General features: G+C 54.0%; 1 protein-coding gene and 1 pseudogene across 1 annotated transcript in view; one reads left to right on the forward strand and one right to left on the reverse strand.

The window, feature by feature from the left end:
* TXNDC9 (thioredoxin domain containing 9) overlaps nt 1-1,039 on the reverse strand; it is a 20,346-nt gene extending 19,307 nt beyond the window's left edge. Inside the window, exon 1 of the mRNA XM_006026336.3 lies at nt 915-1,039. The gene's annotated coding sequence lies outside the window, so the exon portion shown is untranslated. The remainder of the gene's footprint in view (nt 1-914) is intronic.
* A 1,116-nt stretch (nt 1,040-2,155) lies between these two features.
* Nucleotides 2,156-2,549, forward strand: LOC112550721 (annotated as a pseudogene).
* The last annotated feature ends 2,520 nt before the right edge of the window (nt 2,550-5,069 follow it).

Consider the following 5,069-nt stretch of genomic DNA (forward strand, 5'->3'; position numbering starts at 1 on the left):
AAGGAAATAACCTGTTCCAAAGAAAAATTTCTCCCGAGCCAGGAGACCTGCATGAACTAAAAGTGCTCTGAGGAGCTGTCAATGTGGAACAAGCTCCGAGTTTCATGAAGGCTGGATGAGACTTTCCAGGAAGAGTCAAAGAAAACGAAGTTTTCCAGCTTGAGCCAGGAAAAGGAAGGAGGAGGAGCTCACTGCTCTGAGGAGACAGCAAGGCGCAATGTTTTTATCACAGGCAGGCAAGGCTCTTTGGGTAGATGTGATATCTTTTAAAGATATCACATCTAACTAAGGAACCTTGCCTGCCTGTAATAAAACACTGCACCTCGCCATCTCCAAAGGACCTTTCCTACCTATGCCCTTAGACCGACATAGCTACAACCAACACCCGTGGCGGGGAGGAAGCCGAGCGCCAGGTGTGCATACCAGAGCCCACATTTACATCCCTGCCAGTTCTGCCAAACAGTGCGGTCTGTAGCTTTGGAAACACAGCCGGCCCTGGGTGCGCCCACCAGGCACAGGCCTACACATTAAAGGTGGCAGCTCAGGGTCGAGAGCTAGACTCCGAGGAAAACGGGGCCTCTGCACGTCTCCAAACCAGGGGTGTCAAAGCCAGCCGGGCACCTGATCCCCGGGCCGGATCCGACCCACGCGGGGCGCAGCCTCATGGGGCACATGCGCAGTGCAGGAGGCGGCTGGGGAAGGGGCACACGGGCCTCTCCCGACCTGGGCAGCGCGAGCGCGCTACTACGCATGCGAAGCGAGACCGTTACACCCCCACCCCCCCCCAGCCCGGCCGCCCACCCGCGAGACGGCGGCCACGCGCAGCCTGACTCCACAGGCGCCCCAAGAGGGGACGGCGCTGGCGCAGGAGACCACCTGACACCCTTGCGGCCGTTGCCCCCCGCGCCGCTTACCCGGTCCGCGCGCTGCCCCGAGCGTCCCACGCCAGCGTAGCAAAAGCGAGTAACAACACAGGGAGGCGGGTGGGGCTAGGTCCCAGTATCGGCCGCTCTCATTGGCTGTCGCGTGTGGTTACGTGCAGGTGCGCATGCGTCTCACGGCAAGGCCACTAGACAGGCGAGCAGCGCTCCCCACTCCTCGGTTGTCAGCTGAGGCCTTCGTGACGTCACTGAGCTCTGACATGCATTGCGCCTCCTCCCCCCTGACCCTGCTGTTTCTGGCGTGCGTTGCGGCCGCCTGATATGCCGTCTTACACTGCGGCCCAGCCGCTACGGGTAGCCCCGGCCCGGACCCGGGGCCTAGAGCGGGCGGTTAAGCGGCTCCGTGGTGCCAGATGCACGTTAATTATGCTGTTTGTACGATAATTTCAGCCCTTGCTCCATGTACAGTCAATTACAGGAGATGTATTCAAAATGCATGGGGAGGTACGAGGTAGTCGTCTTGGTCTGAGATCAAAAGAAATGCAAAAATGTAGAACTCTTGGTTCAGAAGTGCTACCTTTTATTAGACCAACTGAATAATTGCGAAAAAAAAAATCTTTTTTCTGCGAGCTTTCAGGCTCACGCGCCCATTGTCAGGCTCAGGGAAAGTTCAAGATGGTAAAACATCACCATATGTAGGAATTAAACTTCATTTTTGCACAGAGGAAGTAGAAGCTGGAAATCTGTCCCTCTGGCTCCATAAGAGTGTCTTTGTGAGGTTGCTCTTTGCTGTGCAGATCAAACAGGATTTCTTCCCTGGTGGTGTCATGGTGGGTGGGGAGGTATCAAAAAATGTCCTTGTTGCTCAGCAATGTAGTTTATCATCCAAAATCGGCTAAAATTTGGCATCTTCCACATTTCAGGGATGAATTTATCTTCAAGAAAATGGGATGGGACTGGGCCGGACTCCCTTTTCCCTGCGTAATGAGGTTGGGGCTGGGCCATTACCCTTCTCCCTGTGTGGCTGGATGGGAGCCAAGGTGCTCCCCACCCCACTGCATGTGGCCAGATGGGGCCCCGTCGCACCCACCCCAGGCGATGGGTTTGGACCACAGACTGGGTCCAGACCACAGAGGGTCTGGGCGCACTGCCCATCCGGCTTGCCAGGGGAAAAGGTTGAGTGCCACTGTCTTGGAACATAAAAACTGCCATTTACTGGGTCCGACCATAGCTCCATCTTGTCCAGTCCCAGCTTGGTGAGAAGATGTGTGAAGATGTCTGGCTGTGGAAACGGTGGCAAGGGGCTGGGGAAAGGAGGTGCTAAGTGGCACCACAAAGTGCTGCGTGACAACATCCAGGGCATCACCAAACCCTGGATCCATTGCCTGGCCTGCTGAGGGGGCATGAAGCACATCTCAGGGCTTATTTATGGGGAACCTGGAAGGGTGCTGAAGGTTTTCATAGATTTCATAGACATTAGGGCTGGAAGGGATCTTGAAGATCATCAAGTCCAGCCCCCTGCCTCAGGGGCAGGAAGTTTTCCTGGAAAATGTCATCTGTGATGCCGACACATACACTGAATAGACCAAGAGGAAGACTGTGACTGCCACGGACATAGTGTATATCCTGAAGCATGGGGGCTACACCACGTATGGAGTCGGCGGCTAAGCCTCTTAGAAGAAAGCTAGAATTGCTGTTCAACCCAAAGGCCTGTGTCACGTAGTGGCAGAGTAGATGCTGAAAGGGAGAGTGAGTTGGGTGTGCCCAGGGTTTTTTCCATGGTTCCTCTCCCACTTGTGGTGGGAGAAACCTCCCTAAGGTTCGTTGTCTAGCTGTAATTTGATAGACAACACGGGTAAAGAAAGACAGCTGTTTATTTGCTCGAGCAAAGACCATAAAGCCAGCAAAAGGCAAAATGGCCCCCCCTAAAGGGTGAGGCGATCTTTTATACTTATTACAACAAGGCAAGACTTCATGGTTAACAAAAAAAGCAATACTTGGGCGGTGCTCTTCAAATCTTTGTAACAGCATATTTCTATTAAGCTGAACTAGCACTTTTTAAAAGCTAAAAGTTAAGTAACAGTAACATTATAATATGTTAGCAAAACCTTACACAGTAGTAGATACTTCTCAAGGACACAACCACTGCACCCAGAACAATGGTTTCCCTGTCTTATCTTACTTCTTGCTGTAGCTGATTTTTCAGCGCACAGACACAGAGATACTTGCTGCTTTTAACTCAGATCCACTTTTTAACTCAGAAAATGCTTAATACAGTTAAAATGATTACTTGACACAAGCAAAGGCTTAGCTATCAATCTGCCTTGTGGTCAGCTGCATTGCTAGGCCACAGGTCATGCCTTGTATTCAGCTGTAAAGCTAATACTTCTTAATAATCTAAATTATTGTAAACCTAACAGTATGCTTATCAGAAAACTATTCTATTTCAGGGTAATGACAAACCTGCACACTACACACTTGCAGCCTTCAGCATTTAAGGCAGGGGTGGGCAAAATGGTGGATCTGGCTGGTTGCTGGACTCAATTTCCCAGCAGCCCCTGCCTACATCTCTGTGGCCAGTTTCCATGGAGACCCCAGGAGCCCTGATAGTGTGGGGCTAGGCTTTCCACAATATCGTTGGCAGGGCGCACAGCAGGGCAGGGAGCTGCTCTGGGGCTATGGCTGGGATCTTGCAGTGGTGCCAGCATGGCGCACCGGGGTTTGCGGGCAGCAGTTTGCAGCTCAGCCCCAGCTCTGGACCACGTTGTCACGGCCACAAGATCCTGGCCTCTGCCGCCGGCAGGCGGTCACCGTACCCCCCACACCCAGCCTCTGGGGGCAAGTGGTGTTCATGGGTCAGGGATTGCTGGGAAATGGAGTCTCCTGCAGGGCCGATCTGGCCCATAGGCCAGCCTTTGCCTGCCCCAGATTTAAGGTCTAGCAAGTTCTGATTCAGAGGCTGTGTCCTTAACTGTCATGCCCAGTACCTCCCGATGCCCCTTTCTCTCCAAGAATTTTCCCAATTCCTTTTTCTTTTATTTTGTGTGTCAGGCCAAATTAACCAAAGCCGAATCAGTTCTGAATTCTGTCTACTGAGCAGAGCTAAATCATTCAAGTCCACATGATGCTACCAGTGGCAAGTATCCTCCCTCCCAGACTTCAGCCTGGGGCTTCAGGTACGCCCAAATCCATGGCAGGCATCCTATGTGCAAGCCCCAAACCCAGAGGCCTTGGGGTTCAGATGCCCCCTAGTCTCACTTGCCCCTAGCCAAAAGGCTGTCAGAGCAAGCTAGAGGGAAAGCCTGTGAGCAATCCCCCATCACCATAAATTGTGTAGCCAGAGGGAGACTGGATGATGGTACGCCCCCAAGCCAGTCTCTTTGACCACAAGCAGCCGGTGTCTGTGGTACTGAAATACAGAGCTATTTTTTCTGGTGGTGTTAAGCAGCCAGCTTAAAAGTAATGGCAAGTTTGTCCCTGCGATCCGGGACTCTCATTACTGTTTTCTACTTTGCTATCATAAAAAATGGCTTATCTTCACCCTGCCACTGTGTGTGTGGGGGGGTGGGGGTGGGGGGGGCATTGTCTGCATGTCTATGCGTGTCTCTGTGTCTGTGTGGCATGCACCTACTGGTGTGGGGGAAGAGAGTGTCCTCTTTTTTGAACCTGGACATACGGTAACCCTATGCAGACAGAGAGAGGGGGAGAGAGCTTTTTCCCTATGCTGGGAGGCCTAAGGAGGTGCCCTCTGACCCACTGAACCTTTCTTGGGCACCTGGGCCAAGGAGATTTTCCAGGTGGCCTTGGTGTTTTTCCTGCTTTTCCCCCCGCACTAAATGGAGCCCGTGCAGAGTCGGGCTCGTGTCCTATTTTGTCAAGCATGAGCGACACCAGCGCACCCCCTCTCTGGTCCGGGGCGCCGTCGAGGCCCCCAGGCGGGGCAGGCCGGCGGCGCGGCCTTACTGCTGTTCCCCCGCCGGCCGCAAGGGGCGCGGGCGGCTGCACTGAGCGGCCGGGGGAGTGTCCCTCCTGCGCCCGGGTCTCGCGCACTCGGCGAGCCGGGTTATGGAGTTACGGCGCCTGCGCAGTGCAGATTTCGTACCATATGCGCTGGGTTGCGTGCGGATGTGGTCGGCCGGAGCCTGCTGAGGCGGACGCGGAGGGACGATCCCACAGCGCCCGCCGCCG

This window comes from Alligator sinensis, unplaced genomic scaffold (genome assembly GCF_000455745.1).
Source record: "Alligator sinensis unplaced genomic scaffold, ASM45574v1 scaffold144_4, whole genome shotgun sequence".
Classification (NCBI taxonomy): domain Eukaryota; kingdom Metazoa; phylum Chordata; order Crocodylia; family Alligatoridae; genus Alligator; species Alligator sinensis.